The sequence below is a fragment of the Balaenoptera ricei genome, chromosome 5, assembly GCF_028023285.1.
Source record: "Balaenoptera ricei isolate mBalRic1 chromosome 5, mBalRic1.hap2, whole genome shotgun sequence".
Classification (NCBI taxonomy): domain Eukaryota; kingdom Metazoa; phylum Chordata; class Mammalia; order Artiodactyla; family Balaenopteridae; genus Balaenoptera; species Balaenoptera ricei.
Window position 1 is genome coordinate 77,972,546 of NC_082643.1, and position 26,759 is coordinate 77,999,304.

Here is a 26,759-nt window from a genome sequence, read left to right on the forward strand (position 1 = left end):
CTCCTTCTCCTCCCCTACTCCACCAGAGGCCTGATTCCTGCTAATAGACCCCTGGCTATATAAGTAAACACATCACATGATGTAGGTTGAACTAGGCATAGTACCTCATCCCCTCAGCTGCAGGAACTGGTCAAAGGACAGGCATGTGAGCAACTCTATGTAGATCCTCTGACATGAGTCTCTAAGTAGGTAAGCCTGTGCGCCAGGAACCAGGTCCCACTTTGTGAAGAAGCGTATCTGCAGTAGGAGAGATGGCGCCAGTGGTTAGGACTAGTGGTTAAGACTCGGTGCTTTCACTGCCAGGTCCCAGGTCAGGGAACTAAGATCCCACGTGCCGCGGGGTGCAGCCAAAAAAAAAAAAAAATTTACAGGAAGGATCTAACTATGGGCAAATTCCCACCTTAGCTCCTTATGGCCATCTCTATCCATACAGTTTCTGTTATATGGTTATTGAACCAGTAACTTTTCCATCCATAGGCCATTTCAAACTGTATCTGTTATTTGCAATCCAAAAAGTCCTAACTAATAACCTCTAACTAATATTCAGAGAAACTGAATAAGATGGAAATTATATGTAAAGGTATACTTCACTGAAACTGTAAAAGGACCTACTTAGTATGCCTTTCCTACTTAGAAAACTTTCATCTATCAGATATAATGTCTTTCTCTTCCCTACTAGGTAAACCCCAAAATTACTATTTAATTCCCTTTTTAATACACTCTATGCAAATCACATCTTTTTTTTTTTTTTTTTTTTTTTTTTTGGCCATGCCACGCAGCATGCAGGATCTTAGCTCCCTGGCCAGGGATCAAACCTGTGCCCCCTGCCGTGGAAGCATGGAGTTTTAACCACTGGACCACCAGGGGAGTCTCTCACACCATTTTTTAAGATAGTCAATTTACCTCTTTCTTTGTTACACCCTAACCAGTACATGGTGAGATAACAATAAGCAATTACAATGAGAATGTAGAATGCTAGGCAAACAAGTAGAGGGCTGGCTTCCCTAGAGAGGTTATCACCTCTATGGAGACCTGAAAGATAAGTATGAGCTAACAAAACCAAAGGGGAAGGAAGCAGGGAGCTAGGGAAGGCATTCCAGACAAGAGGAAAGCTTCTGTACTCAGGCCTAGATTTAACAAACGTGGCATCTTGAGGGAGAAATCCAAGTAACTGTTTATGACTAGCAGCACATTGAGGGCAAAAGGAGAAAGTGACAGAGGATGAAGAAGTAAACATGCCAGATCATGATCCTGAAAGCCAAATTAAGAAGTTCAGGGACTTCCCTGGTGGCACAGTGGTTAAGAATCCGCCTGCCAATGCAAAGGACACGGGTTCGAGCCCTGGTCCGGGAAGATCCCACATGCCACGGAGCAACTAAGCCCGTGTGCCACAACTACTGAGCCTGCGCTCTAGAGCCCGCGAGCCACAACTACTGAGCCCACGTGCCACAACTACTGAAGACCACACGCTTAGAGCCCATGCTCTGCGACAAGAGAAGCCACCGCAATGAGAAGCCCACGCACCGCAACGAGGAGTAGCCCCCTCTTGCTGCAACTAGAGAAAGCCCGTGCGCAGCAACGAAGACCCAACGCAGCCAAAAATAAATTAATTAAATAAATAAAATTTTTTTAAAAAAGTTCAGATTTTATCCTGAAGGCAATGAAAAGTCACAAAAAAAAATGTTTTGGGACTTCCCTGGCGGTCCAGTGGTTAGGACTCTGCGCTTCCACTGCAGGGGCGCACAGGTTTGATCCCTGGTAAGGGAACTAAGATCCCACAAGCCGCACGGTGTGGCCAAAAAAAAAAAGTTTTTAGCAGGGGAGTTACAGGTTTAAATGTGTTAGGCAGATTACTCTGGCTACAGTGGGAAAAGTGGATTGGAAGGCAAGACTGGAAGAAGGGATAACCACTTGGGAGGCTATTGCGGCAATCCAGGTAAGAGATGATGCTAACCATGGAATTGGATGTTAGTCTTGGGAACAGAGGAAAAGGCACAGATTCAAGAGATATTAAGGAGAAAGAATTCAACAGGGCTCAGTGATCAATCAGAATATGAAGCCAGAAAGAGAGGAAAAGGAATAGCCCATGTTTCTGCCAAGTTATTATTAGCAGCGCCTACTATTTACCGAATTCTTAGCACACATGCATTATCTCATTTAATCTTCCCCTAGAAAGAAGACGTAGTTTGTTTCATATTTTTGGTTTGAGGCTGGGAGAGGGAAGGTTGATAATAACTACAGTTTGGGATATGCTCAGTCTGAGTTACCTGTGGGAGCATACAAATGAACATGTCATGAAGGTAGATGATATACAAGTCGGTTATCAGGAAAGAGCTTTGGGTTGGAGATATAAGAATTATCAGCATACACATAGTAACTGGGAGAAATATTTGTTAAAGTAAAATATCTCTTTTATTCATGCCAATATTTATTTAATACCTATACAACTATAGCTTTGGGACTAGTGTTAGGGGAAAAAAAAATTGAGTAAAATTCAGTGAAACTCAGTTACTTTAGGGAGGAGGTAGCTCAATATAGCAGTAAGTATATAACGGTTCAGAGGTAATACAATGAGTACGTGATTATCTCTGCTGGGGGAAGGAAGGAAAGAAGACTTTACAACATGTACCACCTAAATCTTGAAGTAGGTTAGCAGAGAGTTTAGGGGGAGGAGGACACGGAGAACAGTGAAGACACTACAGGCGGAAGAAACAAATTCAAAGACAAAAGAAAAAAATTTTTAAAAGATACCCTGCTTCAGAACAGAAAAATTAAATATTATTCATGTCAGTCTCCCAAACTAATTCTTAAATTTAATAAATAGAGCAGATATATTAAAAAAAAATTTTAAAGACACATAGGGGAAATTCATTCTACTAAATACTATATCGTATTATGAAAGTAACATTATAAAATTAAATGGTATGGCTACAAAAATCCGATAAAAGATGGAAGAATTGTTATTAAAAGTCAAGAGTCCAGATATAATTCCTTTTTTAAAAAATTTTATTTATTTAATTAATTTATTTTTGGCTGTGTTGGGCCTTCGTTGCTGCTTCGTTGTGGCGAGAAGGGGCTACACTTCGTTGCAGTGCGCGGGTTTCTCATTGCGGTGGCTTCTCTTGTTGTAGAGCACGGGCTCTAGGCGCGCGGGCTTCAGTAGTTGTGGCTCACGGGCTCTAGAGCGCAGGCTCAGTAGTTGTGGCGCACGGGCTTAGTTGCTCCGCAGCATGTGGGATCTTCCCAGACCAGGGATCGAACCTGTGTCCCCTGCATTGGCAGGTGGATACTCAACCACTGCGCCACCAGGGAAGCCCCAGATATAATTCTAATGACGTTTGGCTTACTCATAGACTGGCATGATAAATATAAAAAAAAAAAAAATTCCATCTCTTCTTTAATTCCTAATAAAACTACTACTAAAGGTATTTAATGTGATCTGCTAAGATTTAATGTTTGACCTGACAAACTAAGATTATTCCCAAGACTTAGAATGTGAGTTTGCATATAAAAAGCTGAATAGAAGGAAGACAAAGATGGTAGCTCTCTTCTAACTGCTTTACATATCAAAAGACGTGCATAACCATAGATAATCAAGAAAAAAAGGGGAGATTTTAAGAGAAGGAAAATCCTCAGATAGTATTAAAAAAAATGCACCTACATTGATAATATTTATTTAGCCTCTATTGTGTACAGATACTATGCCTACTTTAATAAAGAAAAAAACATTCCATAACTTAAGCCCACTTTTTCTATGAAGTCCAGTGCTCGGTCCTCTTTACTCTCCCCTTCAAAGCAACTGAAGTCAACAGGTGCACAAACTGACACTGGTAAGTACTAAATGCTGATTTGTCCTGGGTTTTGTTTGTTTTATACGTTAGTCTTTTTTCATGAACTAAAGTGTAGCATTCATGTAGAAAAGCAGCCACTTCTTTCCTATTCTTTTCACAATCTCCATCACGGCAGCCCCCCATCCTAGCACAGCCACTTGAATAATAAAGGCTCTGGCACAGGAACAAAAAATTGTTGATTTAATTTCTGACCTTTAACAACGGACAACGTAAGAAAATCAAACCACGCTTATTATCAAAACACAAACACATGATGTTTACATTTCTTAAGGCGTTTAAGGATTCTTTCATTGAAAACTGAAGGATGAAAGTTAAAATGAGTTAAAAGGAGAGCTGGGCGTTTGATAGAAAAACAGGTATGGAAATAATAAAAACAGAATGAAAAGGCTGCTGTTGAGATGAAAAGGTAACATTTTTTTTCAAGTGGGGGAAGAGAGGCAGCTGCAAATCAGTTTTTTCTGAGAAGCCAGGTTCATGTCCAGGATTTTTTTTCTCTGAGCTCAACCAATCCCCACCTTTTCTGAGTTATCCAGTTTCCAGGCAAGCAGCGCTTCTTGATTGGCTTAAAGATGTCGAGTAGAAAAACCAGCCAATCCTACCTTCAAGTCAGAACTGTGCTATGGAGACATTACAACCACTGCATGGCGAGAATGTGTACAAACCTGTCCGTGCCACAAATATCAGATCCTAGTTCTAAAGACTGTTGCCGAAAAGAAGATTCTTTAAAGCCAACAGTGAGCGCGATCGGGTGTTTACACTTTTTTTTTTTTAAATTACTCTAGCTTTCTTTCGGAGAGAAAAAAACAAAAACAAAAAACACCACGTTTTAACCAAGAGCTTAAGAAATAAACTGCCCCAGGTCAAGTGACTCACTCTACCCAAGACGGATTTCCACACGGACCTCTAGGAGAGGGTCCGGATCACGGTAGGGCTCTAGGAGGGACCCAGCGAAGATCAAAGTTGCAGTGGGGGCGGGGGTGTGGACGACGATCCAAGCGGCACAGACACCGGGAACCGGGAATGCCTCCCCGCAGTATCCAAACTCGGAACGTGCGGAGAGGCTGTGTTTGGATTGGAAGTGAGTAAATAAACAGCTCTGCTAGGACTACGTGCTCGGGAGGGTGGCCCGAAGTTCCAAGAAGGATCCGCCTGGGAAAAGCCGAAGGCGCTCGGAGGGCCTCGAGGTCAAGTCCGGGCGGGAACTGACAGGGAAGCTACTGGGGGCGAGAGGGGTGTGTCAAGGGCCTGGAGGCCCGCCAGGGACTGGGGGGCCGGGAAAGCGGCCGCGGCCCCCGCCTTCGCCCGACCTCGGGCGGCGCGCCATGGCCCGCCTCTCACCGACGCCTCACTTCCTTTCCGTCCGGGCGACCGGGCCCGCGGGCCGGACTGCCCGCGCCGGCCCCCCACGTTCGGGGATTGGGGTTTCGGTGGCAGCGCCTCCCGCCGCTTACCTTAGGCCCTCCGCTCGGATTCGGGGACTCCGAGATTCCTTCCCTCCCGGACCCTCAGCCCGGCCCCGCCGCCCCGCCTCCCACCCACCGCCTTTACCTGCTCCGAGAACGGGCGGAGGGCGTCGAGGCCGAGGCCGCGTCGTCGAGTGTGAGACGCAGCGCCGCGATTCCGCAGCCCTTTCCCGCCGCCGCCACTGGGCTCTCCGGCACGGCGCAGGCCTGGCGAGCAGCGCTGGCTGCGGGGGCAGACGCGCGGCGGGCGCCCGGCGGAGAGACACTGCCGCTCTCCGTCCGGCCGGGGAAGAGCAGCCTCGCAGCAACCAGCCGCGAGAGGGCGGGTGGGCGGCCGAATGGGGAGGGGTCTCGGGGAGTAGGGAATGGTTGCCACGTCGCCCAGGTGGATCGCTGCTCTCCGCCTCCCCCACCCACGCCGGCTCCCGGCCACGACTTCTGGCTCGTTCCCGAGCTCCGCTGGAGCGCGTCGGCCCGCCCCGCAGGGCCGGCCCCGGCGACCCCTGCCCGCGGGCGCTCCCGCCTCTCCCGCTCCCCACTGAGAGCGGGTCCCGGCCTGGCCGGTTCTGCCGCATCTGAGCCGCTCCCCGCCCCCGAAAAAAGCTCGCCCGAAAGCCTGACGTGTTTCCCCCTCTCCTTGTCGTGGGGTCACACGGAGAAGCAAGCCCTTTTCAATGCGTCGGGTTTTCGGGGAAGGCGGGAGCCGTTTTGAGCTGGTGAACGTAGCAATAAGGGGCCCGTAATTTCGGCCGAAACAAGCTGCGCGGTAACCGTGTTAGACACAGCCGTGTATAAGCCTCTTCACTCTCTCCCAATCTTCAAAAGCAAAACAGAAACACTAGATCGTACTCGCTGGTTGAGGCGGGGGAGGAAATGGGAGCCGGGGCGGGCCCGCCAGCTCGCGGGTCCCAGCAGCAAGTTGGGAGGGACCGCGGGGCGAGCCAGGCGGCCTAGGCTTAGCCTGAGCTGTTGACTCGAGGCGTGTAAGGCCACGGCGGCGGCGGGCGCGCGAACCCCGCCTCCTCGCGCGCCGCGCTGTCCGCGGGAGGTTTCCGGGCGCGCGGCCCGCTGCCCCTCTGCGCGCTCGGGCGTCGGACACGGCGCGGCCGCCTCGGAGCCGGGAGACAAAGGGGTCGGCGGCAGCCGCGACCGCAGCGGGGACCGAGGCTGCCTGGTCCCACCGGCGCCGCCGACATGCGGTCAGAACACGCTGGCGGAAGCACCAAAAAACGAGACCACGTTTGCAACGTAGAACCGCAGGCGCTGACCTTTGCCCCGCTTAGAGCTTCAGTTTTCAGGTGCCGAGAAAAAGCAACGAGGTTTTCTGCCCTTTTGCATTCACTGTATTAGACCGTCCCCAAAACCTGCTCCATTTTTTTGTCCTCCTAAACTCTGCCTTCCTTTGTTTGCTTCTTCTGTGTTCTGACGTGAAATGTTCAGTGTTTTCAGGCACACGAATTTTTCACTCTTGCTTTCTGGGGGTGGTGATTATGCTTATTTGTTTTTTTCCTCCCTCTGTTCCCCTCCCTTTGCAATTACTTTTTGTTCCACCATCAGTGTTTTTCGTAGAGAAACGAAGTAGCCCCCTGACAAAGTATTCCTTTGCATCGAAGAGACAGACTGTCAGTGTTGTTTTAGTAATTGCTATAAACTGAGTGGAAATTTGGGGGAAATGCAAGTGAATTTTTATCTTCATTTAGGTCTAGTTGGAACACTAACTCACGAAAACATTCTAGTGGTTTTTTTAGAAACCCGAAATATTTAAGCAGAGACCTCGGGTTTGGTACATGTTCTAATGAAACCAACAACCCGGGAGAAAAAGGTCTGTTTTTTTTTTCCTTTTGTATGATTTTTGTATTTTTAAAAGTCCCTTGAGCCCCTGTTAAGAAATTAAAATACAAACACCCCTATCAATGCTTTTATTAATTTTGAAGCAGCAGAGATTTAACAAAGTACCCAGAATCTCAAGATATAAATAAACTATTGCTGAGACCCTGACATTATCTCTGCCTCTGAACAGCCATTAAAAGAGACTAATAACAGTGATACATGCCACTTTAGTAATGAAAGAATCCTAGTAATTATAAACTTCAAAGAAATCTAGCAAGTTAATATTAATTTCATTCATATGAAATATGAACATGATAATAAAATGATTATCATGCTGATAATATCAGCATGATAATAAAAACTGGCATTTAAATTCTTGATTTTTCCTTTGAACATTGTTAAGGATTCATCACATCTTAGGTCTGAACAAAAAGAAATAAAGTATTCTTAACACTGGAAAATATATTTCAAGCCAGCAAGACATCACCCAGGCTGAATATTTAAAGAAAAAATAGTGTTTGCTTACTATATCAATAAAAGAAAAACATCACTACTATAAAGTTCTAAAGTCAGACTCAAATGAAGAACAAAGCAATCTTTACTCAACATCCACAATGCCAGCCTTCTTTGTGAATATTTATAAAGATTTCCTCCTTCCTATTGGTTTAAATTCTAAGCCAATAGGAAAAGTACAACACATCTTTTAAAGGGTGAGACATAAGCATTAGGTTAAAGCATTGGATAAACTGATTGTTGAGCATGCTCATTCTCATTTGAGATTGGGTATCTTTTAATTTTAAAGAAGAAATTTAAGAATATCTGAATTATTGAGTATCTTGATGTACCTTAAATACCAAGGTGCTACTCCTGATCACACCCTGCTCTCTATAACTTCCAGTTGGTTATGTTACAAAATTTAATTCTCTAAAATGCCAGATGAATCTGTGGAATGGCAAAATGCTACCACTTAACACTTTAAATAAGATGAACGCTGGCATTTCTGTAGATGAAAGACTGGCCTTTAAGGAAATAATAAAATTTACATTTTTTAAAATGTCTTGGATTTTTGTAAATAAATAAAATTTTGTAATTTATTATAAACAAATCCTTGATATTTGTCTAAAGCATCTTCGGTCTATTTAACGGCTAAATTTTAAACATGCTTGTTTATGTTTAGAACATAAGTATGATTTCCTCTCAGTCGAAAATAATTTATGCCACCTTTGCATTTCTATCCTTTGAATTTGTCTTGGAGCATTCCACTTAATTTAATTATTTACATATTTATAATCTCCCTTAGTAGATCATCAATTCCTTGAAGATAGGTTCTGTTTCCCATGCAGTCTTGTATTCCTCATTACCAAACTCAGACCCTTGTACAAAACACTCCTTGGACACTTGATGAGTAAAAGAATGAGCATTACTCCATGACACAGCATATGGCAAATCAAAAGAAAATCTGTCTCAGGATTTTTTTCCTCTTTTACATAATGGCTGATAAATACTTGTTTTCATTCCCAATTAAACTTAGAATAACATTTTGCAAGAACGTTACTAAAAGAAAGTAAGAACCAACATATGCTGGAACTCCTGTGTTTTTCAATTTTAAATCTGGTAGAAACTGGATAGTGAGTTATATTGCTGTTATCTAAAGTAAATAATATCAGTGGGCTTTCTTTATAAAAGATTTCTTTACCACACTCAACAGGAGCTGCAAGCTTTGTGGCCTTGGGAAAATTAAGCCCTTTAAAACTCAATTTTCTCATCTCTCTAATGCATTCATTATATCTACTTATGATTAATTAAAATAATGAAAGCATGTAAAAGTAAAGGCTCAATAGATGGTAGTTATTAATTGCAGATATTATGGATTCAATCATGAAGAAAAAGTAATTTTCTTTGTGCAGTTATTTATCTATAAAAAGGCAGGCATAAAGTGCTGCTTTTTTTAATAAAAAGTGAGGAAACAAATATCTCGAAGGAAGGAATAGGATACTAAGAACATCTACGGAGAGGAAAAACTTTTAAGAATTGAAATTTGCTAAGAGAATACATCTTAAGTGTTCTTCGTGTGCACACACACACACACACACAAAAGGTAACTATGAGAAGTGATGGGATATGTTAATTGTGATAAGCATTTCACAATGTATACCTATATCAAATCATCATGTTGTACACTTTAAGTATGTACAATTTTGTCAGTTATACTATACCTCAAGCTGGGAGGTGAGGAGAGATGAGGGGGGAAATGGTCAATCCACTGGTGAAAAAACAATAACAAAAAACCCCCCAAATCCCTTAGTGTAGTTTCCAAATCCTGCCACTCCTACAGAAATGGACTTCAAATAGACCTCAAGCATAGATCCACTGAGAGATGCTCTTGAGAATTTTATCTTTGCTATACCCAGTTTCTCCATAAGTGAATGGCCAGACTGCCAGTGAGGCAGTCTCCAAACTTGACAGGGAAAGATAGAAATGGAATTGGCAAAAGAGAGTATTAAAAAAAAAAAAAAAGCCGCCTAAGATAACTAGAACTACAGAATGGATGGCAAAGACAGCTTCCTCATGCCTGGGATAATCCTTTTGTAAATGTGATAGCAACCACAGTGCTGTGTCTTTGTAAATAATTTTTACTGGAAGCCATACTTCAGTCCAGAAGCATATTGGGGTAGCTCCAGCTTTATGTAACTGTAAGATTTCATATCATTTGCCAGTAAGGGAATGTTACATTCTATAATCATACCTGTTGACATCTTTCTGTTACTCTTCCATTTGTGACAATCACACACGTCCCAATACATCCTACTTCCAATGATGTTGAGCCATTGGCTAACCTAGTCATTCATTTTCACTCATCTATGTCTTTACAAACCCGTTCAAATGCCCTTTCTCCTGTAAAGTTTTCCTAGATGCCCCAAACACAACGAAATGCTTCTTCATCTACAACCATAGCAATTTGCATATCTCTCTCTTATTCAGTTGCAATGATGACTGTTTCTTGGTGTGTATCTTCACCAAAACTGAACTCTTTTCCCCTAGACAAGGAGATATATACCCAGTGACTAGAAAACATCTTCTATACATTGAAATGTAGTAGACCCCTTTTAGTTCACAATTTCCCCTTTAGCTTTACTCACCCCCATTCCATAGGGTGGACTTCAGGGCATTAAAAAATGACTCCTGGCCACAGTTAATTAACCAAGGGTGGGTGTCTCAATACAATTAGCCCCCTCCTGGAAAATTTTAGAATTGAGACAAAGTCAAAAAGTAGCATTAGTAAAATCAAAAGACAAATGATAAACAAGAAAAAAGTGCAATTCATATCAGAGACAAACGACTGGTTCCTCTAATATACAGACACCTGGAAATCAATAAGAAAAAGACCAACAACCCAACAGAAGAAAAAAAAATAGGCAAAGCATAAAGAAAACTTAAAAAGTTACATATTTTACGTATGTCTTATGTCTTATAAGTACATTATAAACACACTTCTGGTTTTTTATTGCAACATTAAATTCCAAAATTTGGAATCCTATAATTTAAAAGAATGATGGCACTCTCTGAGTGCTGATACTGTAAAATCTCCAGGATAAATTGCTCAGTGAAAAAAAATGTGTGTCTGGTATATTGCCATTAGTGTAAAAAATTGGGAAGAGGAGAAAGGTAGATAGATAGATAGATAGATAGACAGATAGATAGATGTATTTTATCACATATACGTAAAATTTCTCTGGAAGGAGATGGAACAAACTGGTACCATTGGTTGCCCTTGAGAAAGGCAACTGAGTAGCCAGAGGAAAGAGGCTGGAGAGACTTTTTACTGTACCTTTTTTGAACCAAAAGAATCTATTTGCTATTTAAGAAAAAATAATTAATTAGAGTGAAATATTTGGGATTCTAGAGAGATTCGTTTTCTTTGTGCAACTAAGCCTGTATGGGGTTACCTTAGGAGTTGGGGGCAACTATATTCTGCATGAAGCCTGAGGAGAAAAGGAAGCTGTCCTTGAGAGAAGACTGAAGCAGACAAGCAGAGAAGAGAGATTGGAGAGATAGAGAGAAAGTATTGTCTGGGCTCTCAACAATTTGGTTCTAGTCTTTCCTGGAGCCAGCTGCATCCCTCCCCTCGGTTTCTTCAAAACATTCCTATAGGGCTTCCCTGGTGGCACAGTGGTTGAGAATCTGCCTGCCAATGCAGGGGACACAGGTTCGAGCCCTGGTCTGGGACGATCCCACACGCCACGGAGCAACTAGGCCCGTGAGCCACAACTACTGAGCCTGCGCGTCTGGAGCCTGTGCTCCGCAACAAGAGAGGCTGCGACAGTGAGAGGCCCGCGCACCGCGATGAAGAGTGGCCCCTGCTCTCTGCAACTAGAGAAAGCCCTCGCACAGAAACGAAGACCCAACACAGCCAAAAATAAATTAATTAATTAATTAATTTTAAAAAATTCCTGTATTCTTTTTTTCTTCCAGGTTTATTGAGATATAACTGACGTATATCACTATAAGTTTAAGGTGTACAGCATAATGACTTGATTTACACCATGAAGTGATTACCACAGTAAGTTTAATGAGCATGCATCATTTCATATAGACATAAAAGAAAAAGAAAAAAATATTTTTTTTCTTGTGATGAGAACTCAGAATTTGCCCTCGTAACAACTTTTATATGTAACATACACCAGTGTTAATTATATGAATCATGTTGTGCATCATATCCCTAGTATTTGTCTTACAACTGAAAGTTTGTACTTTTGGACCACTTTCATCCAGTTCTTCCTTCCCCCACCCTCTGCCTCTGATAACCACAAATCTGGTCTCTTTTTCGATGAATTTGTTTGTTTTTTGAAGTATAATTGTCTTACAACACTGTTAGTTCCTGGTACACAACATAGTGGTGCAATATTTCTATACATTACAAAATGCTCACCACAATAAGTCTAGTTACCATCTGTCACCACACAAAGATATTACAGTATTATTGACTATATTCCCCACACTTACATTTTATCCCCATGACTCACTTATTTTGTACCTGGAAGTTTGTATCTCTTAATGTCCCTCACCTATTTCACTCATTCCCCCACCCTCATCCCCTCAGGCAACCACCTACTGTTCTCTGTATCTATGATTCTGTTTCTGTTTCTCTGTTTGTTTGTTTGTTTTGTTTTTTAGATTCCACATGTAAGTGAAGTCTTTTTCTTTCTAACTTACTGCACTTAGCATAATACCCTCTAGATCCATCCACGTTGTAGGAAATGACAAGATTTCACTTTTCTTTATGGCTAACATTCCATTGTATATATATACCACGTGCTGTTTATCCATTCATCTATCTATGGGTACTTAGGTTGCTTCCATATCTTGGCTATTGTGAATAATGTTGCAATGAATATAGAGGTGCATATATCTTTTCAAATTAGTATTTTTGTTTTCTTTGGAAAAATACCCAGAAGTGGAATTGCTGGATCATATGGTAATTCTATTTTTAATTTTTTGAGGAACCTCCATACTGTTTTACATAGTGGCTGCACCAATTTACATTCCCACCAACTCTTTTCTTCGCATTCTTGCCAACATTTGTTATTTGTTCTTTTTGATAATAGTCATTCTGAGGTGATATCTCATTGTGGTTTTGAATTGCATTTCCCTGATGATTAGTGATGTTGAACATCTTTTCATGTGCCTGTTGGCTGTCTGAATGTCTTTGGAAAAATGTCTATTCAGGTCCTCTGCCCATTTTTTAATCAGGTTGTTTGGTTCTTTGATGTAGAGTTATATGAGTTCTTTGAATATTTTGGATAATAACCCCTTATCAGATATATTGTTTGCAAATATCTTCTCCCATTCAGTAGGTGACCTTTTTATCTTGTTGATAGTTCCCTTCACTGGGCAAAAGCTTTTTAGTTTGATATAGTACATTTGCTTATTTTTGCCTTTGTTGCCCTTGCCTGAGGAGACAGATCCAAAAAATATATTGCTAAGACGATGTCAAATACACTGCTTACATTTTCTTCTGGGAGTTTTATGGTTTCAGGTGTTAAATTTAAGTATTTAATCCATTTTGAGTTTTTTTTTTTTTAATGTGGTGTGAGAAAGTAGTGCAGTTTGATTCTCTTGCATGTAGCTGTCCCATTTTCCCGACACCACTTATTGAAGAGGCTGTCTTTTCCCCATTATATATTCTTGCCCCCTTTGTCATAGATTAATTGATCATCTAAGTGTGGGCTCATTTCTGGGCTCTCTATTCTGTTCCATTGATCTACATATCTGTTTTTATGCCAGTATACTGTTTCAATTACTGCAGCTTTGTTGTATAGTTTGAAATCAGGGAGTGTGATACCTCCAACTTTGTAAAAAACATTACTATATTCTTATAATAAATCTCCTCTTTTTTAAAAAAATTTATTTATTTTATTTATTTATTTTTGGCTACGTTGGGTCTTCGTTGCTGCGTTCAGGCTTTCTCTAGTTGGGGCAAGCAGGGGCTACTCTTCATGGCGGTGCGCGGGCTTCTCATTGAGGTGGCTTCTCTTGTTGCGGAGCATGGGCTCTAGGCACGCGGGCTTCAGTAGTTGTGGCATGTGGGCTCAGTAGTTGTGGCTCGTGGGCTCTAGAGTGCAGGCTTAGTAGTTGTGGCACACGGGCTTAGTTGCTCCGCGGCATGTGGGATCTTCCCGGACCAGGGCTCGAACCCTTGTCCCCTGCATTGGCAGGTGGATTCTTAACCAATGCGCCACCAGGGAAGCCCAAAACTTCGATCATTTTGAGAATCAAAACTTAATTGCTTTAAAACTTAAACTCAAAGAGATATCCAGAGTTTTAATCAAGTAAACTAGATAAGGGAAAAAATTAAATATTGTTTTCCTAGAAAAACATTATCATTCCTAGAAAAAATGTTGTCATTCCAACTTGCTCTCTGAATGTAATATCACCTAACATAAGTGCCTTTGTCACATGTAAAACAGTTCCAGATTTTACTTTAGGTCCCATATAGATGTGCGTGTTTCAAAATATGTCCTACATTGGACATTTGTTCATGGTAGGGCATAGGAATTTCTCATTATTTGCTTTGATGGACTGCTGAAAATACCTGTTCCAAATCAGGATGGTTTGTAGGATGATGTCAAGGAGTTTCCTCATTTTCTTTTGGCTGATTCCAAAATACAGAGGAATTTGCAGCTACATGGAACATAGAAAAGAGAAGTTAAATAACAGTAATTTGTCAGAGATTGACCAGCATTGATCAGAGTAGCCCTGCTCAGTACACAAATTCTCCAGTCTCCTTCCGTTTAATTCAGTAAATATATACTCCTTTTATGTTTGGTTTTGTTTGGGTTTTTTTGACTGCACCTCGGGGCTTGTGGGATCTTAGTTCCCGACCAGGGACTGAACCCGCCCCCTCGGCACTGAGAGCTTGGAGTCCTAACCACTGGACCGCCAGGGAATTCCCAGTAAATATATATTCCTGTGATTTATGTTGGGGTCTTCAGGGAGCCCAGTAAATAGCATTGGTCTTCTCTGTCTAAATTGAGAATAAAGGGCAAGTGTAAGGTAAATGATGGATCAAGTATCTCCTGAACTGATAAGGACCAACTGGAGGCTGTAGCTTATGAGAACCAAACTGATCTGTCACCTGAACAACTCAGTTAAGTAGACTTCCCCACCCTATTCCACAGGCAGCACAGGGCCACACTGGGTCTTGCATGGAGCCATAGGCACTTCTGCCTTTATGGGTCCCTTCTTCCATAAAAAAATATTTAAAGACATATTTTATGACTGCACTGATATAAATAAAATATATTAATACCATATATTAAAACATTTTCTTTAGCCTACAAGTTCGTTTTTTTCCTTCTCATTTTAAATTGAATGAAAACATGTTCAAGGCCCCTGAAAGTATCCTGACCCCTAGACACTGGGCCCACTGTGCCTAATGGAGAAATTAGCCCTGGGTAACACACTGGACCAAGTAAGTCATAAATCCTTGGTATGTACTCTCTGAGCAGCCTTACTGTCCAGAGAGAAGAGAGGAAATCAGGCAACCATGCCTAAGTTATTCTTCCTGAATTTACCAATCAGATGTCACTCTCTCTACTCTGGGATGGGTAAAGGAATAGGGAGAAGCTAGGAGTTACACCATTCTAGCTCAGTCCACATAAAAGAAAATATCAGTAGAGAAAAAGCAACCCTCTCTTAGCAAGCCTGTCCTTACTACTGAAATGGTTACATTCACTTACCATAATTCGATAATCCTGGCCTTTAAGATTACCCATCTAACTCTTCTTGCTCCAGATTTCAGTTTACCAGAAAACTTTCTGATTATAACTATATGGCCTCCCATATCTTCCTACCAAGAAAGAGTGTATCAAGCAGCTGATAAGACATACAACCTGCTCTCTGGTTACATTTATCATTGTAAATTAATAAATTAGCATCCTGATTTACATATTATTCACACAAGAAATTGGTTGGCATGAGAATTCATGGATTTGTTTAATGCATTCATGCAACTGACTTGACCATGTTATTAAACCAGAAAAGTTGAGGTTGAAAACCTGAATCACTGACAGCTTAATCTAAGGTACTAAAACCCTAGAGCACTCCACCTCCGTAGTCAGCAAGTTTTTGTTAGCGGCAGTTCCATTTTACCATTCTCTAATCACAGCGTCCCTCACACTACTTCTAATAATAGTGTACCCTTAAATGACACTGAGGGGGGGCCTGTGGGGGGAGAAATACTCTGGCAAAAGTTTTCCACAACTACTGCTTCCCTCCAGTTCTATTTAGGGAATTAAGAATACCACCTGCTTTTCTCCATGAATTATAATTAGGGGGAAATTAATTATCATTAGTTAGTTAGTTCTGTGTAAAACAAATCATATTCTTTACAACAGATCATCCACAGGAAATTTTCATTTGGTCTTAACTACCTCCATGGCCAGACAAGATGTCATCTTGGATCAAGATAAGGAAGAACTGGTGACACAACAAAGTTTATAATGGAATATCTCAGTAGTTATATTCTTTCATTAAACATCTACTGAGAGCCAATGATGTGCCAGTCAGTATGTGCCTAACATAACTGGAGACTGCAAAGCATTATCTAGCTGTGTGTCCAAGAAGAAAAGGAAACAGATTTTGGTGAATATATATATATATATATTAGTTTCTGACTCAGTGACTGGGATTATTATCCACACTTTCACAGAAAATGAGGCACAGAGAGTAAGTAACTTTCCTAAGGTAGTATCTAGAAATCGTGATATAATCATGATTCAATCATGACTGAAACCCAAGCCTGTTCAGTTCATTAAACATTTACTGAGTTCTTACTCTACAGCAGGCCCTGTGATGGGCATTGAGGGTGCAGCCATGGCCTTCCCTTGAAGAACTCCATCAGCTTCCTGCCAGCGGGCCAGTAAACCTACCTACGTGGCCACTCATGCTTTCTGCCAGCCTTCTTGGTTCCATGGGAGCAGCATAACTTCTAACTAAGGCTACTTATTCCCTGTGCTCTAGATCTCACCCTTCACCTTTATTTATTTATTTATTTATAATTTTAATTTATTTTTTCTTTTGGCTACGTTGCAAGGCTTGCAGGATCTTAGTTCCCAGACCAGGGATTGAACCTGTGCCCCCTGCAGTGGAAGCAAGGAGTCCTGGGAAGTCCCAGGAGACAATTTTTACAAATCATATATCTGATAAGGGACTTGTAGCTAGAATGTACAAAGAACTATTGCAACTCAATAATAAAAAGACAACCCAATTTAAAAATGGGCAAAGGATCTAAGCAGACACTTCTCCAAAGACGGCCAATAAGCATATGAAAAGTTTCAACAACATTAACTATCAGGGGAATTGTATGTTTCTGATGCTCTGACATTTTGGGACCTTGCAGACCTGAAGCTCCTGCCCCTCCCCTGCCGGGGTTAGCCAATTTTTATAGACAGTAAAACGACTTGCCTGCAGGCATGCCTTTCATAGACAAACCAACCAATCTACAGCCCAAATCCTCAATCACATTCTTTATCAGACTCTTATACTCCAGGCTACTATTTCCCTATCCTACTCCCCCCAGGCCAGGTACCAGACAACTAGGAGCAGTCCCTTTGCCCCAGGGCTTATGGAAATTATTCAACCTAGCCAATCCTAAACCGTACCCAGCCTCTCTTGTTGCTTACCACAGAAATCACAATAAAATTCGTACCCACATTCCCCTCCCCTCCTGACTGAACTTGGTGGTTACCTCTGCCATGGCATGGCGTGCCCCCTCCTCTTGGGATCTCTGAGCATAACAGCTGTCTTTTCAATGGCAATCTGGTCTGTTGACCTTGTCATACCTGAATAATAACAAAATCTATTATTTTATTTTATTTTTTTGTCCGCAGCATGCAGCATGTGGGATCCCGGGCTCCCCAACCAGGGATCAAACTCGTTCCCCCTGCACTGGAAGCACAGAGCCTAAACCACTGGACCGCCAGGGAAGTCCCCAAATCTACATTTTAAAACAAAAATGCAAATTAAAAACAAAATGAAATGCCTTGTCACACCCAGTAGGATGGCTGTTATCAAAAAAGATGGACAACAACATGTATTGGCAAAGATATGAAGAAATTGGAACCCTCATACATTGCTAGTAGGAATGTAAAATGGTGCAACTGAATGGAAAACAGCCTGGAAGTTCCTCAAAAATTTAAACATATATTTATCACATGACCCAGAAATTCCACTCCTAGGTATATACCCAAGAGAAATGAAAACATGTCCACACAAAATCTTGTACATGAATGTTTATAGCAACATTATTCACAATAGCCAAAGAGTAGAAACAACCCAAATGTCTATCAATTAATAGATAGATAGATAGATAAAATGTGTATATCCATGCAATGGAATATTATTCATCCATAAAAAGGAATGAAGAATTGGGAGTTCCCTAGTGGTCTAGTGGTTAGGATTTGGTACTTTCACTGCTGTGGCCCAGGTTCAGTCTCTGGTCAGGGAACTGAGATCCTGCGAGCCGCACAGCAAGGCCAAAAAATAAGTAAATAAAATGTTTGTTAAAAAAAACACGGAATGAACTATTGATATACTGCAAAATAGATGAAACTTGAAAACATAATTTCAAGAAACCAGTCACAAAGTACCACATTTCCATTTACATGAAAGGCCCAGAATAAGTAAATGTATAGAGAGAAAAAGTAGATTAGTGGTTGCCTAGGGACAGGGAGGATGAGTAACAACTAAAGGTTTCTTTTTGGGGTAATGAAAATGTTCTAAAACTGATTGTAGAGATAAACGCACAATTCTGTGAATATACTAAAAGCCATTGAGTTGAACACTTTAAATGGGTGATTTGTATGGTTTATGAATTATATTTCAATAAAGCTTTAAAACAGAGAACTTTTGGGAATTCCCTGGCGGTCCAGTGGTTAGGACTCTACGCTTCCACTGCAGGGGGTACGGGTTAGATCCCTGGTTGGGGAACTAAGATCCTGCTAGCCACACAGCGTGACCAAAAAATTAAAAAATGAAAACAAATTTAAATTTAAAAATAAATTAAAAAGAAAGCTTTTCAATGGCTTCCCACTGCCTTAAAGATAAAAACTAAATCACTAAGATTAATAGGGAAATTAGGAATCTGGTTCCAGCTAATTTTTCCACTGTCATCATTCACCAGTCCTCTCTTCATCAGTCATTACCCTCGTCTTTTACTCTAATTCTAGCCATGCTGAATTTTCTTTTCCTTGACTATGTTTGATGGTTTTAAAATATGTCTGCAAGATCTTTGGCACTCCTTTCAAAAAGTTGAAGTGTAATTCTCTCCCCTTTAAATATGGGCTAGACTTAGTGACTCACTTCTAATGAGTAGAATGTGGTAAAGTGATGTTGCGTGACTTCTAAGACTAGGTCATTAGGCATTGTGACCTCCTTGCTCTCTCTTGGGGAAGTTGCCATATTTCAAAGATACTCAAGCAGCCCTATGGATAGACTCATGTGGTAGTGAAACAGGAAGGAAGTGGGCAGGACACAACCTTTGAAAGAATGACATAGCCTGAGAACATGACATAAACTGATTAGAACCAAAAGGGTCCAATATGGCAGACAAGTCGACTTCCACTAGACCTTGAGCCTCAGTATACGCTCATTGTACTACATTAGCATGCTAAATGACACACCGGCAGGCGCCATGACAGTTCCAAGGCCAACCGTAAGGATCAAAAAGTGGGTGGTGGCCCAATTCCTGGAAATCCCAGCCCCTTCCTGGAATAGCTAGAATACTCCTTCCACTCATTAGCCTGTGAAATTACCCACCCCTATAAAAACTGACAACCCCATACCCTGCTGCTGCTCTTGCCTTCTGAGGTGGCCCACACTCTGTCTGTGGAGTGTGTTTCTCTCTAAATCAATCCACTTCTCACCTATCACTTTATCTCTCACTGAATTCTTTCTGCAGTGAGACATCAAGAACCTGAGCTTCATTAAGTCCTGAAACCAGGTGTGTGATCTCAGTTGGAAGACCTTGGGTTTTGGCCATGTTCGAGTCCCGGCCTCTTGGGTTCGAGTCCCAGTCTGGGTTTTGGCTGGGTTCGAGTCCTGGCACGTGGGTTCAAGTCCCAATCTGAGGTGCATGGTTTCAGTAGGGAACTGAGGCCTCCTGCCAACAACCATGTGAGTGAGCCACTTTGGAAGCAGATCCTCCAGCCAAATTTATTAAGCATCCAGATGACTGCAGCCCCAGCCAATATCTTGATGGTAACCTCATGAGAGACCCTGAGCCGCAACTACCCAATTAAGTCACTTCCAAATTCCTGACCACAGGGACTTCCCTGGTGGTCCAGTGGTTAAGACTCTGCACTTCCACTCTTCCCTGGTCAGGGAACTAAGATCCTGCATGCCGCACAGTGTGGCCAAAAATTAAAAAAAAAAAAAAAAGAAAGAAAGAAAAGAAAAAGAAAAAAAATTCCTGTCCACAGAAACTGTGAGATCATTTTTTAAATTTTTTTAATTTGATATTTTTATTTTAAGCTACAAAAACAAGCAAATAAACAACAACAAAAAACTTGAAATAGGCTTTTCAAGTTATGTAAATTCCTCCTTTCCAAGGAAGCAGAAGTTAGATCAGTGCAAGTTACCCTCAAGGCCACATACAACCTGCTTCACCGCTGCTTGCTCTCTGTTGGGTTTTGATCCTTCTTTGAGTCATAGTCTGGATCATTTTCCTCATCTCCTTCTTCTTCCTCTTTCTCATCCTCTTCTTAACCTTCTTCATCATAATCATCATCATCTTCTTTAGTAACTTCTCCAGTAAAGTATACAGTGATCTTGGGAATATACATTCATGTAAAAAGTGATGACTTCCAAGGTCTGCAGCAAGGATAGCTTCAGCAGCAGCATCCAGATCTCCACTCTCAGGAACTTCAGGAGGTGCAAAAATATTAAAGAGTATTAGAAACTGTTTTGGTCACAGTACAAACTGCCCCAAGTCCCTTGTTTCTGCTTCTTAATGATTTTCAAAGTGACAATTCTTTCCTTTTTTCCAATCTATGTGGACCTTGTACAACCCTTAATTTCTGGTCCATCAAAAGAAAAAGGAACAGAATCATCTGGTTCTGACTTCATACTATGTGTCTTTGCCAACAGTTCACTTGTAAAATATTCACTGGGTTCAAAGTGAAACTCTAAGGCAAAACTCATAGGCCAGCCTGCATCTAAGGACTTCACTTTAATATCTTTCAAGTGCTTCAGAATATGTTTATCATGTTCCTGAAACATATCACTGAGCAAGTCAACATTCTTAAAAAACAGTCAACCAAAATTCAGGAATTCCCTTGGGGTCCTCTTTTTCTTTATCTTTTTTCTCATCTTCAATCTTGGCCTTGTCTTTCAGTTCCTCCAAAATTTCATTTTCCTCATCTGGTTTCCATTCACATTCTTCTTACGTAGGTTCATAAGTGACCTCAAATCGCTTATCAAATAGAGGCTGATAGAGAACAGCATATTTTCCTTCAAGATCATGAACTTCCTCATAGAATTTGGCTTCTGTCTGTGCACATTTAACTTGAAGGATTTTCAGAGCGTTCACTTGTCTTTTAACTACCCTAGGCAAGCTGTCAATGTATCCTGTTGGTGTTTCTACCAGACCATCAAATCTTTCTTGAAGGGCTGCAAGAATCTGAGGATTTTGCAACATCTGAACAGTCAGCTGACCTGCTTTGATTTTTGATTCTTCACCAGTTTCTTCTTCTTCTACTTCTTCAACATCAACCAAACCTTGATCAAGTTCAGACTGCTCTTTCTTGTCAATGTCTGCGTTACATATTGGTGGCTAGCACAGGGAGCCAGGTGGCCAGAGCTGCACAGGTAGTGACTCAGGGTGGCAGCCAGGGTGGGGGGCAGGGGTGGGAGCAGAAGGTGGCACCATGAGCAGATGATGTTTGCTTAAGCCACTAAATTTTGGGGCTTAAAAAAGAGATAACTTATATAATATGACATGCTACATGTCACCCTCAAGCCAAACATCTTAAGATGTTTACCTCACTAATCCTCTGTCCTCCTTAAGATGTTCCCCAGTCATCAGCTTCAAGATCATTTTTTCCAGGCTTCTTTAACTACTGATTAGGTCCCTTTGCTACCTGTTACCATAGCAAATATCCATTAGTTGAATCATTTGTACACCCCTATAGACTCTTAAGTTCAATGAGGTCCCATATAGGATCTGTCTTGTCAACGTCATGTCCTTAGCACCTGCCACGGTGCCTGACATGTGGTAAACTATAAATAAATATTTGGAGAATGAATAGTTAAATGAGTGCATGATTGAATTGGGAGATATAAGGAGATAATATAAATGTAATGAGATAAGGAACCCATGTGTGGGACTTCCCTGGTGGTGCAGTGGTTAAGAATCCACCTTCCAGTGCAGGGGACATGGGTTCAAGCCCTGGTCCGGGAAGATCCCACATGCCGCGGAGCAACTAAGCCCATGTGCCACAACTACTGAAGTCCGCACGCCTAGAGCCCGTGCTCTGCAACGAAGAGCAGCCCCCGCTTGCTGCAACTAGAGAAAGCCCGTGCGCAGCAACGAACACCCAACACAGCCAAAAGATTAAAAATAAAATAACAAACAAAAGAACCCATGTGTGCAGAGGCTGCTATGAGAGCACAGAGGAATGGCATTTAATTCAATCTTCACTCCCTTACGGTGTGACTTTTTGGCAAGTTACTAATATCTCTATCTCTCACTCTCTCTAAGGGTCATTTTCCTTATGCATAAAATTAGGATAAGAGTTCCTGCCTCATAGGGTTGTTACATTCATAAGCTAATACCTAGTAGAAAAAATGATAATAACACCTGGGGATTTAGAGAAGAGCTCCATGAGAAATGAATGCCTGGGTAGTATTAGAGCGTGAGTAAAAATTAGGCAAAAAGGTGGGGGGAAAATCTGGGCAGACAGAAAAGCAGAGACAAAGTTTCAGAGGTTAGAGGTAGCAAAGTGCATGCAGAAAACTTCACACAATTCATATCCCTAGAGTATAAAGTGCAGGAAAGGGAAGTGGCAGATGGTGAGACTAGAGATAGGGAGGTAGGGATAGCAACATGGAAGGCTTCTTATGTTATATTACACTTTTGGAATTTATTCTGAAAAAAAAATTAGGACCATTGAATGGGAGTGAGTTGGTCATATTTGCATTTTGAACATATTACTCCGATTAGCTTAAAAATCAGTAATCTTCACACCCACTGAAATGGCTATAATTAAAAAGATGGACAGTAATACATGTTGGCAAAGATGCAGAGAAATTGGAACCATCATACATTGCCATTGAAAATGAACAATAGTGCAGCTGATTTGGAATTCCTATTTTCTGTTTTTTTGATAGTGGCCATCCTAATGGGTGTGAGGTGATATCTCATTGTGCTTTTGATATGTATTTTCCTGATTATTAGAGATGTTGAGAATCTTTTCATAGGTGTGTCACTTATTTGCATATCACCTTTGGAGAAATGTCTATTCAAATCCTCTGCTCATTTTTTAATCAAGTTATTTGATGTTTTATTGTTAAGTTGTAGGAGTTTTTAAATATATTCTGGATATTAGCCCCTTGTCAGATATATGATTTACAAATATTATCTCCATTTAGAAGGTTGTCTTTTTACTCCATTGACTGTGCTCTTTAATGCACAGAAGTTTTAGTTTGAAGTAGTCCCATTTGTCTATTTTTGCCTTTGTTGCCTGTGCTTTTGATGTCATATCCAAGAGACCACTCATTGCCAAGTCCAATGTCATGAAAACTTTGACACTTTCTTAAATCCCAAGAATGCTCTCCAGGGAATTCCCTGGGGCTCCAGTGGTTAGGACTTGGCGCTTTCACTGTAGTGGCCCGGGTTCAATCTCTGGTCAGGGAAATAAGATCCCGCAAGCCACGCGGTGTGGCCAAAAAAAAAATGCTCTCCAGATCCAGATTTTTCTGTTTACCTGTGATGAAAGCCAAGTTTTTTCTTTCCAGTCCATCGCCAGCAAATACCTTTGTAAAATACAATAAAAATTAATTACTAGAAAGTGACTTTAAAAAGAACAAAGACCTCAAAAATGCAAGCTGACATTTTTATTATTAAATGCAACAAACATAAATTATTCTGTCAAATTGCTATAAAAGTTTCTAAATGTTTGTTCTCAATTTCCATGATTATCTGGACACAGACAGGTAATACTAGTTCAGGAACTAACTCTAGTCCACAGTGCACACTCTGAGACTTTGAGTAGCACTCCTCTAGATCTTCCTCAAGGGTGTGGTATGGCAAGTAAGGTGAGGTAACCACTGTGTCTTTATGTAGCCATGGTGCCTCTATGGCTTACAGACAGAGCATCCCAAAATAGTTAAGATTTCCTATAAACACACAAGGACTGAGAATGCCTTCAACATGACTGATCTTCACTGTGACAATGCACAGTGGTCTAAAAGACTCCTCTACATCACCACAGTTAGGTAAAACAAGAACTGAAAAGAATAAAAGAATTCACTCTCACTGTATCATAGTCCCCATAGCAGCTCAAACACCTGCCTCCTCCATCTCCCACTTAGTCAACCAAAAATCCTGCAATTAGCAAGGGAGGATCCTTTCCTGACACTGCCCGTGTGTAAAAGTGAATGTAGAAATACTTGAAGAATTTTTACTTCTTTTACTTTATCTCAAGGTTTTTAGGAGAAAAATCAACACCAGAAGAATTTAGAGGAAATGCTTCTGATTCTGTTGATGTCACATCATTCTTAGTAACAAAAGCTGTGGAACTCATTATTATGGCAGTGCCACACCTGTCCTTTTTGCAACATGCATCAATAGAGCTCTGGCATCTCAAATATACGGGGAGGAAGTCACTTTGACCCAATCCTATACAGTATTTCCTAGAAAGAGACCAACTCTTGCTATGAACAGAAGAGAGGACTCAGAAATACCTACAACGCACTCTTAAAAAAGGCAAACTGATTGGAAGGGTGACTGTGGAATTTGTCCTGAAGCTGTAAGTTTGCACAACAAGTAGGCTACTTTTACTTAGATTGTATGTTTATTTGTAGTGGTTTATAGGGGTGAGGGTAGCTGATGAAGAATGAGATGCCCCTCTAGGGCCAGGATTAAGGTGGAGTATGTAAGTCACTCAACTAGGGAATAAAATTTAAGGGGTGCCCAAAAAGCTCAGTAATCAAGATAAATAATATTTAACACAATATTTTTAAAAATAAAAATTGGTGCAGAAAGCCCCAAAAAACCAGAATATCAAAATTTTAAAGATAGGATCAGTATTGCTAATTTTCTCTTTGGTCTCAGGCTTCGGCATAGCTAGGCATATCACTGCTTGGCACTGCCATTGAACAACAAGTACATGCAGAAAGAACTGCTTTCAGAAAACTGTTGGTTTTTGATTTTTGATTTTCAACAAAGTATGGACAGTCATGATGAAAGCAAATGCTTGGAAGTCACCTCCACAATTCCCAGGATTAAGATGGCTGATCACTGACCTTTCTAACCTCTTCTTTTGAAAATCTCCTCCAGGGAATTCTCTGGCAGTCCAGTGGTTAGGACTCCTCACTTTCACTGCCAAGGGCCCGGGGTTCAATCCCTGGTCGGGGAACTAAGATCTGCACGGTGCAGCCCCCGCAAAAAAGTCAGAACGAGAAACAGAAACACAAACCCCATCTTCAATAAAACTAGGAAATATTTGTACCCCCAGACCTCAACATATGAAGACAAAAAGCAGGTGGAGGAATGGTTAGCAGAACTTTGTTGGAGAATACCCTCAAGAAGTAAGACTACCTTGGGAAGGACTGAAGCCTGCAGTACCCTGGAAGGCAGTGGTAAGAATAGGGCATTGAAAGCGATGAGTGGGGTCTGAAAAGACCAAAAAAGCAGTTAGCACTCCAAGCCCCACTCCCACCAGTCAGCCAACCACCCCTCCCCCACTCCCACAGTACTTTATCTGGGGGGAGGCTTCCTGGGGAGCAACAGGCAGGAAGAGGGCAGGAGTGAGGATTTAAGGAAAATGAAAGTCTGCCTACTGAACTGAGATCCCTCAGTCCTCTTACCTCACCCTGTGCTACAGTGCCAATGGTCAGGCTTATCCTTCCCGGCAGATTACAGGCTCCTTCTCTTGATAAACTAAATTGCTACAGAGAAAATACCTACACACACTGACATTTGGGGGACCACATTCACACCCACACCCACAAGCTGGCTGACTACCTCTTTAATCTAAAAATAAGCCCACAAGCTGACAAGAACTGCCCACTCACACAGAGCTTCCAATCAGCTTTGCAGCGATTCATTTGAAAATCTGAACAAACATTCAAGGATAACCAGATCTTTGAGGAAAGTTTCCAACAGTAAAGAGAGATCAAAACAAATAAACTGGAGGGGGAAAAGAAGAACTCAGAGGAAACAGATAATGCAGACGGTAGATTAACATTAAATTAACATTCTCAGGGAGATAAGATTTTATATCCCTGAAATAAGACTGAAATTCTCTCAGGAAGGAAGGAAAGAAAGGGGGAGAGGGAGGGAAATGAAAGGGAGGAGGGAGAAACATTAGAGAACATTAGGTGTTTTTGGACATTAAAAATGAGGATGAAGTAAAAAAGATAAGAAAATTAAAGGATTAAGCCAGGAAATTCAACATCTAACTAAAAGAGTTCCCAAAAGAGAGAACGGTGGGAACAAAATTATCAAGGAAATAGTACAAGAACATTTCCCAGAAATAAAGGCCAAGTCTCCAGTTTAAAAGAGTGTATTGAATATACAAATATGGAATCATGATGTTGTACACCTAATATAACTAATGTAATATAATGGTATGTGTAATTACATCTCATTTTTTTTTTAAAAAGACCATATTGAGTGCCCAATATAATAAATTTTAAAAACAGCAACTCAAAAACATATCAACTTGAAATTTCAGAATGCCCAAGAGAGGTGATTCTAGAAGCTTTCAAAGAAAGAAAGAAAGAAAAAAAGAAAGACCACATACAAAAGGTTGGGAGTTAAAATAGTATTAAATTTCTCAACAACATTGGATGCTAGAAGACAATGGATCATTGTCCTCAAAATTCAGAATTA

General features: G+C 41.2%; 1 protein-coding gene and 1 pseudogene across 15 annotated transcripts in view; both read right to left on the minus strand.

The window, feature by feature from the left end:
• The window catches only part of N4BP2 (NEDD4 binding protein 2), a 108,267-nt gene extending 102,121 nt beyond the window's left edge, over positions 1-6,146 (minus strand). For 7 of the 15 annotated variants that reach the window (XM_059923147.1, XM_059923142.1, XM_059923148.1 and 4 more), the window contains exon 1: positions 5,400-6,146. The gene's annotated coding sequence lies outside the window, so the exon portion shown is untranslated. Of the gene's footprint in view, positions 1-104; positions 238-5,399 lie in introns of all 15 variants that reach the window. The other 8 variants (XM_059923139.1, XM_059923141.1, XM_059923149.1 and 5 more) reach the window with 3 other exon arrangements.
• A 14,161-nt stretch (positions 6,147-20,307) lies between these two features.
• Positions 20,308-21,455, minus strand: LOC132366539 (nucleosome assembly protein 1-like 1; annotated as a pseudogene).
• Positions 21,456-26,759: the final 5,304 nt, after the last annotated feature.